The sequence below is a fragment of the Nyctereutes procyonoides genome, unplaced genomic scaffold, assembly GCF_905146905.1.
Source record: "Nyctereutes procyonoides isolate TBG_1078 unplaced genomic scaffold, NYPRO_anot_genome, whole genome shotgun sequence".
NCBI classification, from domain to species: Eukaryota; Metazoa; Chordata; class Mammalia; order Carnivora; family Canidae; genus Nyctereutes; species Nyctereutes procyonoides.
In genome coordinates this window covers 796,789-812,027 of record NW_026575036.1, presented here as the reverse complement: position 1 = coordinate 812,027, position 15,239 = coordinate 796,789, and the positions used below count along the sequence as shown (strand labels likewise).

Here is a 15,239-nt window from a genome sequence, read left to right as displayed (position 1 = left end):
ACTTATAGTAAATAAATTGAAATATAAAGCTTTACATTGTCACTTCAAAACCTGCCTCTTACTGCCATTTCACTGTTTAGAGGAATGCCTACTGTATCACTTTGTCCAGCAAGAAAATATCCTGTATGTATGTGTATACATAGATATACATTTCTCTTCATTCATTGCTGTCATTCGACAAACAAATAGGCTTTTGACAAAACCTGGCACTTCCCTCTTGACTGTTTTTCATAAATCCACCTGGCACATATCACTGTAGAACTTTTGTTCTAGTTCTTTTACTGGACTTTGGCACATACTTGAATTCTACTGAGCCGGTGCTGCCTTCTCCAGGTGATTTGTTTTTAGGATGTTTTTTTCCTACTAACCACAGGGACTGAATTTTCTATCCTATAGGTGAATATGAAACTCTCAGTTCCTTTCCCAAATCCCATCACTCTATCATCCTTGACAATAATCCCTCTTGTTTCTTGCTGTTTTTCTGCTTGTATTCTTTCTCAACTTGTCTTTCATGTGAAAGAAACAATCCTTCTTGTTTTATCAGGCTATTTAATTTTTGTTGTGGAATTATCTTCAGATATTAAAATCCTTTCTAACCTTACTGGAAATGAAGTGGCATTTTACTTCCTGAAACCTTTCTGTTTATTCAGTTTTTATGACTGACTGACTTCTCATTGGCCATCATATTAAAGTCTTCTGATCTTTTGTTTATACACGAGTCTATTAGATTTATGCTGTGTTTTGTGTTTATTCATATATCTGTGTTACTTGTATGCTTTTAGTATATGTAGATCTGTAATACAGGTTAACCCAAAGGGCAAACTCTATTTAGTATGTGTATCTATATCTCAAATACAACCTAAAGGGAGAATTCCACATTTTTTATAAACCAGTCAGCATACTGATGGGTTCAGGGTAGGCTGCCCCAAAATATACTACTTTGGCATATTGATGATTGTGAATTAAAGTTACTTGAGAAATAGCCCATGCATGAAGGACACTGACTCTCTTTTTGCCCTCTGAAAGCAGGAAATAAATTCCCCATGGAAGGGTACCCTCTCTGCACCTGGAGGGTAAAAAGCATCCTTATTGCAAAAAAGAAGGAATTCAAGCCTGAGAAGGCTGCATAAATAAACCTTGTTACTACTTCTTTACTGATTTCCTACCCCAACCCCAAACCCCTTTATCTTATCAGTTCCTCACAAATGTATTCTTTGTCTAAAAGATATAAAAGCTGCCTGTTTGTGGTTATATCTTTGAAACTCTTAATTTCTGTGAATTTCCATATGTGTGGATTAATTTTGTTATTTTCCTATTAATCTGTTTTATGTAAATTTAATTATTCGATCAGCCAAAGAACCTGGAAGGGGACAAAGGAGTTTTCCTTTCCCCTTAAGTACTCACATGAGACAGACTTCCAACAAACGTTTGACATGTTCACTGACAGAACTTATGAATTTTTAAAATTCATATTTTCCCCTCATTTGTATTTTTTTTCCTCATCCATCTCTCTGTTCTTTGGTGGTGAATCAGGGCTATTGTAATGAGATTTCTACTGGTTTGATGTTCAAGGTCAGTACCGAGAAGTGGTTGAGGCACTGTGTGACTACTGTAACCCTATTGTATAATTTTTGATAAGGTAACAAAAGTACAAGAATTAAGAAGAATAATGCATGTGAAAGTGCTATGTAAACTGTGGAATGTGTGCATACAAACTCTCTGAAATGATTTAAGTCAGTGCAAAGTTAGTGGTAGAGATGAAGTATGTTGTGCCATAATTACTGACAGTCCCCATAAATGAGAATACAATTTGGTTTAGAGATCTAGCAGGTAAGTAGAAGATCTGCTGGCTTATTTTAATTTATTAGCATGGATACCTGGGCTAGTGGTATCTTAATTGAATACGAAATACTGTTTGCTTTGAAGTAAACAAAGTAGATATTGTTCATGTTCCCTAACTGGATACCTACGTGATCTTTTGTTTCAATGTTGAAATTTATTTCATTCTCAAATGAATCAGAATGATATAAACTGAAGATTAATTATTAATTCATTTTATGCTATTTTAATTTTGTGGGGGGAACCTTGAAGATTGATAGGTTTTAACAATAAAGCAATATCTATTACTCACAGATACTGAGTTGTCTGTAAACAAGCGCCCTTTGTAAAATAGAGCAATGCCAGTAGAATTCAGGTGGGAGTTATACATATGTATGTGTCTTTCTAAAAGAACCATGTAAAAATCTACTGAAAATCCTTGTGACTGTTTAGTATGTACTTACTATACCATAGCAGCCAAATTTTAAAATAGAATTATAGCTGATTTGAAATAATTTCTATATTTAAAGATATAGAAAACTTTTGACATAATTTATAACAATCAGAAAAGCTGTCTTGTTCTTTCTGCATCTTAGTCTTCCCTACTGTTGAGGTCAATTAATGGAGACTTTTTTGTAGTATTCAAAATATACCTACACATAAAGTGCACAATTTATCCTGGGAGTCTGAAATGTGGATTAGATTTTGACATCAAGTTCTGAAAGTTCGTAGGGACTGACTGACTCATGCAATATTTTGATTTCTTATTAAGAAACCATAGAACTTTTTTGATATGTGAATGAATACTGTGATACTCAAAGTCAACAGGAAATACAGAAAGAATGACAACAGGCATCCTTACATAAATGAAGTGATGCTTTAGTACTAGCATAGTCAGTGTATTGGTTATCTTAAAACTGAATTTTGTGTTTGCAGTAAAAATTAAAGCGCGCCTCTTTGAGATGGTAAAGGTAGCATTAGGTTAATATGTAAAATGATCTTAACTTGGGAATTGGCCAACAAGCACTACAATAGGGGTGCCTTGGTGGTACAGTCCGTTAAATGTCTGACGTGGTTTTGGCCCAGATCCTGATCTCAGGGTCCTGAGATTGAGCCCCTCATTGGACTCTGCGCTCATTCCAGAGTCTGCTTGAAATGATCTCTCTCCTTCTCCCTCTGCCCTTCTCCCCCTCTCATGCATTCTCTCTCTCTCAAATAAATAAATATTTTTTAAAAAAAGATTTTATTTATTTATTCATGAGAGAGAGAGAGAGAGAGAGAGAGAGAGAGAGGCAGAGACACAGGCAGAGGGAGAAGCAGGCTCCATGCAGGGAGCCTGATGTGGGACTCAGTCCCGGGTCTCCAGGATCAGGCCCTGGGCCAAAGGCAGGTGCTAAACCGCTGAGCATCCAGGGATCCCCTCATATAAATAAAACTTTAAAAAGATATGCAATTAAAATAATCTAGGCAGGTATATAGAAAGTATTACTACATGTATCAGATTTATAAAAAGAAACACAAATGTAGTTGTTAATTTAGGGAATAATGTCTGATATTATTGATAATACCAAATGACCTAGCCTATTACTTTTTTTTTTTTAAATATATAGAGTAGATCTACATTATGGTTTCTAAGTTAGAACTTGACACTGACAACATAAATGCAAGGTGTATGTTTATTTTGGTCTAGAGGAAAAATATGCCATATACATATACAATAAAAAATCCATTCTGACAACTAACAGAATGAATCCTGTTGATCTTAAAAGAAAAAGGTAAAAAATGAGCAAGAAAAAATTGAAGTTATGGGCAAAGGGTTTTAATGAGAGATCACTGCTAAACTAAGAATTGCGTACGAGCAGCCCAGGTGGCTCAGCGGTTTGGCACCACCTTCAGCCCAGAGTGTGATCCTGGAGATCCGGAATCGAGTCTCGGGTCGGGTTCCCTGCATGGAGCCTGCTTCTCCCTCGGCCTGTGTCTCTGTCTCTGTCTCTCTCTTTCTCTGTGTGTGTCTCTCATGAATAAATAAGTAAAATCTTTAAAAAAAAAAAGAATTGTGTAAAAAAAATGTTCCCTATCAAATCGGGATAAATTTTTACACATGATATACATCATGCAGTTTTGGTGAGAGCATAGTGTCTGTGGAGTGTAGGGGCAGAAAATGTTTGCTTCAACCTTCTTAGCATCTCTGGCTGGTCTGCAAATTAAAGTGACAAAGATTAATAGGAGAAAATCAGATTTATTTAATAAAAGTTTTTAATGAAGTAGAAGCCTTCATTAAGAAATGAAGGAGACCTTATTTTTATCTAGGTTTGATGAAGAGTGTCCAGTTATGGAGGAATATGCTAGAACAAAGAGTATGGGATAAGTATAATAAACGGGGAAACTTCACAAGGCCTATTTGTTCCAATTCCTCTCAGTGTCCCTTTGTCTTCAGAGATAAGGACACTCCTTTCTTCCTGGTGAAGGGAGGGTATCTCTCACATGAGGATTTTGTGACCTGTTTTAGGAGAGAAGGGCTGGGAAGGTCAGAATGACCTACTTCAGCCATTTTCTCAAACCCCTTTACCTTAAGATATTCAAAATGCCAAACTGCCATATTTAAGGGGGTGGGTGAGAATATTTCCTAAACCATGTCATTTTTTCCCCTGTCTGAAACTTCCTGAAGAACTTTCACGGTCTAGAAGATGGTTTAGTGGATTTTCCCATAACCCATTGAATCAATTTCTCAGTCTTGGATATTACTATGGAGACAAAAGGAAAAAAAAGGTTAATGTTTAATAGTTAGAACAAACCATAAACATGGTTTTTGAGTCCAGAGTGCAGTCATCAGGAATGTTTATAGATATTTGACTCAAAGCATCTTTAGATAGGGTGAGAGCAGATGGTTGTAATCTGGCAGGTTTTCCTCATTTATAGTTTGAATGTCTCTGGTGATCTCATCAGGTGCTCTGGTGAACTTTCTGAGTGGCCCACAAAGCAAAAGGCAGAAAGGTGGTCCACCATGAGCTGTTGTGGTAATGTCTCTAAAGTTGATATCATGTTGTCCAGCTTCAACTTGCAGGGCTTTGGGAAAGAGGCATTTTTCATTTTTAGTCATTCCAAGTCAGAAGGGTGGGAGAAAAATTGGAAACATTAGTTTGGAGAATTATAGCTAGATATTGGAAGAGACTAGAAGAAATCAAGATCTGGCACTTTATAAGTAAATAACAAAATCTTAAAGACAATGAAGAGGACTAGAATTTAATGCCAATGAGCGTGTGCTATAGTTTCCCATTGAGACTTAATTTTTGTGTTTAGTCACTCCCATTTCTATCAAAGATAACCTACGTAAAACCAATTTGTTTGCAAAATAAGTCTCATTTCATTAATTTGGGCTGATTATTTATATCAGTGAAGCAAAAAGAATGGCCATATGTGCTTTTTAAAAGCCATCTTTGCTGGAATTTCTAATGAGGAATCTCAGATTGGACTTTTAAAAGCCTTTTGAGCCGAGAAGACCAAACCAGTGACTCATTGTCAGATTTGTGCCTGCAACACTTACAGATGTGTGAATTCCTCTCTTCTTGAGGTCCTCCAAATACCCTGAGGTTCCTAGATTCTGCTAGGAAGTGACCTTCCTTACGTATCTATTAGGCAGAAATCCTATAAGCAAGCTGCTAGGCAGTTTTTAGGAGGGGAGCTTTATAAGCATTGGCTTCCTAAAGTCGCCTTAGTTCTTTAAAGCAGTCCACTCATAATGGATTCTGGGCGTATCACTCTCAAATATGGCATTCCAGTTAAAGTCTTTCTAGTATAACCAATGTTTCCAACAGTGTCTTGTTACAAGGACAGACTCTTATTAAACTTATGCAAATAACTATATTGCCATGAAAATAAGAATACTCACTATGAGTTCTCAAATTCCGGAGGGATGAGGTAGGGAGAAAAGGTCGATGCTTCAATTCTGTTTACAAAAATATAATTTACCAAATTGCTGTGTGTTATAGGCAGCTCATGAGAAAAGAGGAAAAGGTTTCCTTAAATCTGAAAAATACAACATTAAAGAACAAAAGTACTGCTTCAAACAAGAGTTATAACCATCCACATCATTCAGTCTTTTATAATTGCTTGATCTTTGGTTACAGGTTTACAGGTTCATCACCTTCTTCATTACTTCAGGAAATTCTTACCCATCCCAGTGACATAGACTCAGAATTTTTCAAGTGATGCCATCATGGAGCATTCTCCTAGTAGATGATTGTAAACACTTTCAGGAAAGAATCGGAGCAGAACAGTAACTCTGTGAATGACAAAACACTTATCATGGTTAAAATTCTGATGAGAGTTCATTTGATAGGAAAATTTAGTTATTTCTGTGGTATACAACAATTTAAGATAATAACTGGACAGAGTGTATTGACAAGTTTCTGTGAACTTTGTACAACTTCTGGAATATCTTTATCAATAAAATGTATCCGTAAACATATAACTGGTGTTTGTTTATCGCACAGTCTTTCCTATGTAACTAACCATACCAAATAAACTTCATAATATTAACTTCTCTCTTTTATAAGATGAGAGACAAATCCTTTGAGATTTTCAGAGGGCCTTCTGGGAAACAACCATCAATTTGATGTTGAAAAGCCTTCGGGGATTTTGTCAAAAATACCAAAAGGTTTGGATAGTTGACTAAATAGGATCAGAAATAATTATTTATTCAAAGTAAAAAAAAAGATTTCATTTATTTATTATTTTTAAATCTTTATTCATTCATTCATTCATTTATTTATTTATTTATTTATTTATTTATTTATTTATTTATTTATTTATTTATTTATGATAGACATAGAGAGAGAGAGAGGCAGAGACACAGGAGGAGGGAGAAGCAGGCTCCATGCCGGGAGTCCGATGCGGGACTCAATCCCGGGACTCCAGGATCGCGCCCTGGGCCAAAGGCAGGTGCTAAACTGCTGAGCCACCCAGGGATCCCCTAAAAAAAGATTTTAAAGGCAAATAGAAAAGGTTACCTAGTTGTGAACAAAATTCTTTTAAAATGGAGAAAACTCAGTTTTCTTAAGTGATCAGTGACCTGACAAAGACAACATGCAACAGAGGAAATTATTCTAAGGTAACATATGAGGTAGATTACTTTCAAGGTAAAGAAAACTCAGAGAAATAGTGCGTTTTTTAAGCTGTTTATTAACCACTTTTTTACATTATGCTATACTCTTTGACGTGCATCATTTTCTTCAATCTCTCTGAAGAAGATACTATTATTTTTATTTTGCAGACAAGCAAACAGACTTGGAGTAACTTGGCCCAAGTCACACAGCTGTAAATAAGAGCACTGGTATGTGTGCCTGTTCTGCATAAGAACCTGAGTTGATTGTAATATATTCTATTGCCTACATTAATGATTTGCTTAAGGTCATGTGACTAAATTATAGAGCTGGGGGGGGAATTGTTAAGCTTTTAGGTTTCAAATCCATGGCTCTTTTGACCATCACATTCCACTTCTTGACTTAAGTTTATTATTTAATCTGTTTTCCATAGCCTCATGTCCCGAATACAAAGGAATTAGATACTAGTGTTAGAATTGTCACTGAGAGGTCTTGAAACTACAAACTAAATAAAGATTAAGAATTGGTTTGGAAGACCAATATTTTATTCACTGAAAATAAACTTGAAAGTAATCTTTAATATTTTGCCCAACCAGGGCCAACTTTCATTATATTAACACTTCAGCCAAAGGCCATATAGTTATATATTTTTCTGCCTGTGCAAACTCTAGTCCAGTGATATTCAAATAAGTTAGATCACTTTTAAAATGGATATAGCCTCTGGCAATTTAATATCAGTGTATCACTGTGACATTCTGCTTCAGATCATGTTGAAGCTTTGCTGTAATGGCTTCTCTTTATATGACTATAGTTCTATGCACAGCTTGTCTGATTTAAGTGCCCTCTGCTGCCCCTATTTATTGGTAACATATGAGCTTCAAGGATCATTTGATGTGTAAATTTAATTGCAGGTTTTATTTCTGAAGGATGACATAAGCTATGTCATTCTAACAGCTATTTATACAGCTTTTTCTAAACTGCTGCTATGAAAACACGCATTTCAGTCTGTCTATTGTAATACTTCTCGATTTAATTTTTCAAGGCAGCTTGCTCGGTTAACTTGTTCAAGTGTATATATGACGATTCTTTGCAGTACTTCAGTACGTATATGCTTTGAAATTAAACTTGGGCATTTCTCCCAGTTTTTTTGATAAGATAGTATCTTTTGAGTATTTGCAATTCGTTTTCTGTATTTGCTGATTTGCACACACACACCCGTTTCTTCCCAGTGCCATACCACATGATTATAGTTTTTAGGAGAGGTTAAGTCTCATCATCTAGCTAATGTGATAATTTCTTGACTGTATTATAGAGTTATGGTAAAAATACTCTAGAAAGGATTAGTAGTCCTATATGAAATGCCTCTTTCTTTCCAAATGGTACTTAAGAATCCAGAAGCACCCCATGATTTTAACAAACCAAAGTAGTCCTATCCTTTTTTTTTTTTTTGAGTTTAACTTTTTGTGGAAAGCAAGGTTTGGGGGATGATGTGTTTTTAGAAATGGTGTTTTACAAGGAACATCCTGTCAGTTCTTTTGATATGCATTCACCGAGCCAATTATATAGAATGCTAGCACCTTCTGAATCAGGTGAAATAAGGAGGCTTGGAATGAAATCTTAATAATAATGATAGGAAATACTGGTATTATATGCCAAAAGCTTCCATTTTTCTGGCCTCCCAGAAATTCTTTACACATACTGCGTTTCAGCAGAATCTATTTAAATTGGAATTTTCAGCATAAACTGAAGATTCATGAAAAGTGTTGTTTCATAATTTGTGAGATGAATTGACAGATGTCCTCATAAGCAACTAATAACTTTTCCTCATTTATTGTTAGATTTCCTATTTGGTAATTTCATCTTTCTGAAAATTCACCATTTTAAAATGTAAAACTGCCATTTACTATCTTTTAGCCAAAATCTAATTGAGTAGATTTTCTGTTTTTAACTTTGAACTATGTGAATGTTCTAAAATAGATCTGAATGAGAGCTTACAAATTCATCTCATTGATCTCATTTTACAGGTAAGGAAATGGATGGAGGCTGAGAGAGGTTAAGTTACTTGCCCAACGTTACAGAGCTATTAAGTGGCAGACTTGATGCATAAACACACGCCTTCAGTTTCTTAGTACTGAGGTCTTTACACTTTACTACTTGTCTTTGGTTACAGGACATGAATAGGAATGAGAAATCACTTTTTTGTTTTCACCATTAATTTTTTTTTCTTTTTGATTTTAATTGCCAAATAAGAGTGTGACTGGAACTGTATGGTGATTCCTAGGTTGGAAATGACATTTAAAATCCATAACCAAATGAATTTGTGCAGTGTTCCATGAGAGTAAACTTTGCCAGTTTAAGGTGAAACTACCATTTTGTTCCCTTATATACCCTGTTACATAATTTTGCAGTTCATTTTTCTCAAATCAGTGTTTCCCTAACTTATAAGAGACTCAAGCCATCTGTAGACTTGAAAATTTAATTATGATACCACTCATTTACATAACTTATGTAAAGAATGAATATTGTTGGTACTGCTGTTTATTAATTCTAAGAAGTATCAGTTATATTTTTTCCCACCTTAACTCTGGATTCTGTGTCCAATAGTAGCTCCAAAATGATAGTGACTCATTCATTGTTTCTTCATATGACAAGTTGATTCTTTGTCTCCTTCACATGCCATTCATATTTGCTCTTTTGTATGCCTGTATTAATAATTTTACATGATTCTCCTCAAATATGAATTATATTGCACTGCTGCTTCCTCTCTAGGTAAGTTGTTAAAGCATTTAGTTGATCGTTCTGCCCTTTGAATTTAGCTAGCTTGACTTGTATGTAATTGAGGTTTGGCAATATGCAATTTAGAGTGTAGAAACTTCTGTATTTTCTCATATTAGTGACACTTAGTTTCTTCCATTAAAAAAGGGTTTTAAAGTCAGAAGGAGCAGAAAGATTGGTTTACAGCAGACAAAGCAGATTGCGATTCTTGGGAGAGGAAGTAATGAAAGACAGATGAGGAACTGCGATTGAACTGTACAGGAACTGAGACTGAAGTTCTACTGTGTTTCCAAGGTGGAAGGATCGTGGCAGCCGGATCCATTCTGCTTGCTTGCCCTACTAACGTCATGTTAATGACTTCCCGTCATTGTGGGTCCAGTGGCCTTACTTGATATGTTTTGTTACAGCTTACAAAGTATGGAATGTATGGCAAGGTTACCAGTAGCGAGATGCGCATGTGCAATTTCCAGCTTCCTTCAGTAGTTACAGGAAAACCTGCGGCAACCAAATCTGGGTTCCAGATATATTTCTTGGGGCAGCTTCTGGTAAACTGCCCTGTCGCAGAAGGGTGAGGCAATCGACAAATACCCGTGAGCCTTGCTTGGATTGGTCCCGTGTCACTGGCATCCTGAGTGTGCATATGAATGAACATGGTGTTAGTCCGTGCATTTTTATTAGTGTTCTTAATAATGATTAGTTATATATCAGCCTGAACCAGATTAACCTTTTATAAAGCTATCATTAACATCTTCACTGATGGTTCAGAACAAAAAGGTATATCAAAATCCTGTGACTTGGAACATGGGACAAATATAAACAAGGCTCATGGGTATTTGTTGATTCTCTCAACCTTCCAAGATAGGGCATTTACCAGAAGTAGCCATAAGACATATTATATATTTGGAACGTGATAGATTTGGTTGCTGCACGTTTTTCCATGACTATTGAAGGAAGCTGGAAATTGCACATGCACATCTCTTTACTAGTAACTTTGCTCTCCAGCTAGGAATTAAATGTACCAGGTAACTTATTATTAGGAAAATGACCGTCTTAGAAGTCTAAGTAGCAACATTTTTGGCATTTAACAGACCCATGGAACTAAGCGATAATATCTTCAAAAAGATGGGTTGGAATTGGGATCCTCCATAAGATCCCTTTTGGCTTTCAAGTTTGGTGAGACAATTGAAATGTTGTATTGGAATTTTGTGATTATACTGTTTATTTTGAAAAAGGCTTTCCCTTGTGCTACCCATCTCCTTGCCAAAGAGATATTAACACTTTCTGGTGTTCTGCTCATTTGCTCATTGGTTTCAAAGCTTTATTACTTTTCTCACTCCTTTGATAGTGCTGCCTCATATCCTGTCCTTTTTGTTTATGATGCTCTTCTTTTGCAGTGTGGGTTCCCCAGGATATAGATCTGAGATGGAAATTAGTGTGCCATAAGTTTCTTAGAAAGTGCTCTTTGGATCTGCCCCTGTGGAAGGGAAGGGAATGGAGAAACCAGTATTAAGCCGAAGGGGAGTTAGGCTATTGTACATGGGTCTGTAATGGAGATCTGACTCAGCGGGGAGTTCTGAGGCCTGATGGCTCTTCATCATGGTCTCCAGTTGGGGAGAGAGGGTCAAGTCTTTATATTCCCCATGTCATCCAGTCTTTGGATGTGGGCTACCCTGGGAAGGAAGCAAGACCTTGTGGGAGGAGAATCTTCAGCCAAGGCTGTTCTCAAGAGAGCTGATAGCTGAGGGCTGTCTGCTGGCAGCAGTACAACAGGGGAATAAATCATTCAGTCCTGAAAGAGGATCTGGGTGGCACATCACAGTTTCCACTCCATCTTTTTTGCAAGGATGCTCGGGATGGTTCACAATGGCCTGGGGGATGGTCAGAATTTCCAGCAATGAAGAATTGCAAGGACAGAGTGGTCAAAATAGTAGAGAGGGAACATTGGTATGGATAGATCCTACCATATAATTGAGTTCCTGCATTGATTATAGTTTTTCTAAGTAAGTTTTTAAAATCCTATGTATGTCTACTTACACTATTCTCTTTTTAAGTTACAGAAACTTGGTATGAAAACTCTGGGTGCTGTATGCAGAGAATATGCATATCTTTGCAATCTGTATGATTGTTGTAAAACCTTTTTTTCACTTTCCTTTTCTTTATAGGCTTTTTTTCTTCCTCCATCTTTTAATAATTAAACTTTTTTTTTATCTTCATATTACAAAATTAGTTGAGTACTAAACTTTCTGTTTGATACATTTGTTAATGCTCAATAGCAGTAAATCATTTTCTTACGTATTTTGTAATTTTTAAATTATAGGCTCATCTTCAGCAAGGATTGTTTTTTATTTTGGTTTGGTTTGGTTTTTCCAGCTTATAGAGATCCCATGTGGGCCTGTTTATGGAGGGTTTCTCTAAAGTGGTTTCGTGTTTGTTTCTTCCAGATATTCCAGGGAGATCATAACCGCAGGATCCCTCAATTTCTTAGCTTGAAGATTCTCATACAAATTCAGACTTCAGAACTGTTGTGACACAAGCATAGGGTTTTTAATTTCTGGTTGTAGCATTTCCCTTGTACTTTTATCCCGATTGTCAGAGACAAGTTCTCTTGAAGTCTTATTAAGACAGTGGTGGGTGGATTTGTTGTATTCCCCTCATCATTTTTTAATGTGGTTAGAGCCTTTTGAAAATAGCTCTGGTTTTAAGGAAGGACCTTAGCACCAACTGTATACCTTGTGTTCCTGAGATTCCTCCTTCTGTCCTTACATGACCATTAGAGGACAGTTGGGTAGGTTGTATCCTGTGTTGTAGAAAAGCAGGGCCAGAAATCTAGTCTAACTTCTCTTGAGAGTGTACTTTCTTTTGATCTCCTTACTTGAGAGGCTATTTTCTTACCAATTTCAACTAGACTTAAGTGCAAAAGAGACTCCCGTGATCATTCCTGGAGGCCATAACTGGCAGTATTTGCTTTTGTGCATACCACTTTAGTTTAGTACCAGTGGATTTTCTTTATTGTAAGTAAAGCTATGTATCTAGTTTGTATCTCATTTTTTCTATGCATCTGTAGTGAAGGTCTTCATTCGCTCATTTTACCATATTGCTGTACCTGGAATTCTTACAAGTTACTTATTAACCTCTATTCCTCAGACTTCACCTCTTTCCAGTGGGAATAATGATAGTGTCCATCTGTATATTATTAATTTGGAATACAAACACATAGTAAGTTCTCAATTAATATTAGCCATTATTATTTGCACCATTTAAGGCTTTATCACTTTAGGGGAGAGTTGGAATGTAGTAGTGGTTGTGTTTACGTACTTAACAAGAAGAGGAAGTCTTAGTTAACGCCCTAGAGAAACCAAAGGAGAAACTTTGTTCACTATAGTACAATGCTGAAACTGAAGCTTAGCGTCCCGCCCTTTCTGTTGATGTGCCGAAGGTCACTTGGCACTAAGAGGAAACTGAGAGGACTGTCCTCTCAATATTGCCTGGAGGATTGCTTAGAGGAGTCTTGCCTGGACTGTGGGTAGGTGAGTTTGAGCTTGTGAATATTTATTTTGCTAAGCAGGGCTCTCAAAGGCATAATTATTATAGAGGATATTTGAGGACCTTGAAACATGCAGTAATACTTTTAGTCCCAGTTAGCCTTTTGACAATATTTTAAATTCCCATTTGGTATCCAAGTGGATTCTGAACTTGTTGAAATTGGTACCTCAGGTTACTCAGAGTCCTACCTCCTGCCGCCTGCCTCTTGGGGATTTAAAGGATTTCCTTCTCTTAGGTCATGTGTTTAAGAGAATAATTTTCCTCCTAAATTGAGGTAAAAAGAAATCTGTTGACTAATAGTCATAGTTGGGGAAGCACAGACATAATATATCTAGTTTTCTTAAAGTTACTTTTATATTACTCCGATATGAAAAATACTGTGATTATCGTATAAACATTAACTGTTTTAGATTGTTTATACAGTGTTAGTTGTACTATGAAAATTTGTGTATTAACCAAGTTCAGTTTTCTTCGGTTGTTATTGGCCTTGAGTCCACAGACTTAACACTGCCAAATTTCTGTGTAAACATTTTGCTTGGGACCTAAGATGTAGTGAATATGTGTATTTAAAGTTTTTCCTTTTCTTCCCCTACACCCATGTGTATTAATGGAACTTGTAAACATTTAAATAGTCAATTAATGGAAATTTTTAAGGAACAACTCTTTCAAAAAATTCAATTATGTAATTATGTTGTTTTTAATATAAAATATGAGCTTATGGAGAAATATTATTATATAGAGTTCTATTTTTGTAGCTCTTATAGATTTGTTACATATAATTTTATTCAGGAGGAGTCTTTTCCTTGTTCTCTTACTAGTAATTCAATGCAAGGTTAAGATTTATGCTTTAAAAACAAGAGTTTTAATATTGTATCGTAATAGACTGGATGGAGAACAAAAGTAAATAACTGGTTACATCTCTGTTTTGGTGCTGGGAAATGTAATGCATTCTTGATTCAGGTGCCATGGTTATGCTTGTATTGATCCTTTTTGAAGTACATTCTTGGATATGTTGATTTTCCTCTAATGTGTCTATTATTATATTAAGACTTCACCATAAGGAACATTATCAATTTACACCAAAATCCTTAACTACCCATACAAGCATCATGTGTAGCTGTTTGGCCATACAGAGGTGAGATTGCTTAGAAGCCTTGTTGCAAGGCTTTGGTCAGCCTTATAGGCCAAATTCTATAAGCAAGTGTCAGTGTCATGTTTAATATAAATTTCATATATCCTCTGGGAATGGTATGTAAAATATTTTGTCCTTTGTCCTAAGCTTGCCTTTGACCTTACAGGAACATTTATCCAAGAAGGCTTTGTTTTGGGGAACTTGTTCTCACTTTAAGGGGGATATCCCTGTACCTACTGTACCTGGGTATTTTAAAGGAGGTTTCTATTTTTCTACAGATAAACTTGGAAACAGTTTCTTCCATTTAAGTAAATTATATATAAGAAAAAATGACTTAGGAGAGGATAAGATGTTTATATTCATTTTCTATGAAATTCTGAAATAAATTAGAGAAGTTTCCTTTTCAGTTATTTTTCAGAGAAATCATGTTTCATTAATTCATCAGAGTAGGTGTAACCTTCACTTAGAGGTACTGCCTCTCAGTTTTAAGCAGACAAAATAGCTCATTATATTTTAGATTTTTTAAGTAGTTTACTTGAATTATATACAAATTTTGTGCAAAAAAAATTTTGTGCGGATGATATAACTAAGTAGATTTTCATATAGTCTTTTGATCACTGACCCTGCAGGATAGTTCTAATTTAATTAAACAATTACTCTTTAAAAATTCTTTTTTATTTTAGGAGTGTATGGGTGGCTCAGTCAGTTAAGTGTCTGACTCTTGATTTCAACTCAGATCCTGATCTCAGGGTCATGAGATCCAACCCCTCCTTGGGCTCAGTGTTGGCTGTAAAGACAGCTTAAGATATTTTCTAATAAAAAAAAAAGATATTTTCTCTCCCTTTGCCCATTCTCACCCCTTTGTCTCT

General features: G+C 35.8%; 1 protein-coding gene across 7 annotated transcripts in view; it reads left to right on the top strand.

The window, feature by feature from the left end:
• The window catches only part of EPS8 (epidermal growth factor receptor pathway substrate 8), a 176,546-nt gene that overhangs the window by 64,530 nt on the left and 96,777 nt on the right, over positions 1-15,239 (top strand). The window contains exon 1 of one of the 7 annotated variants that reach the window (XM_055318546.1): positions 13,184-13,218. The exons of 5 other annotated variants lie outside the window; for them this stretch is intronic. The gene's annotated coding sequence lies outside the window, so the exon portion shown is untranslated. Of the gene's footprint in view, positions 1-13,183; positions 13,223-15,239 lie in introns of those variants that run through there. One more of the 7 variants, XM_055318544.1, reaches the window with a different exon arrangement.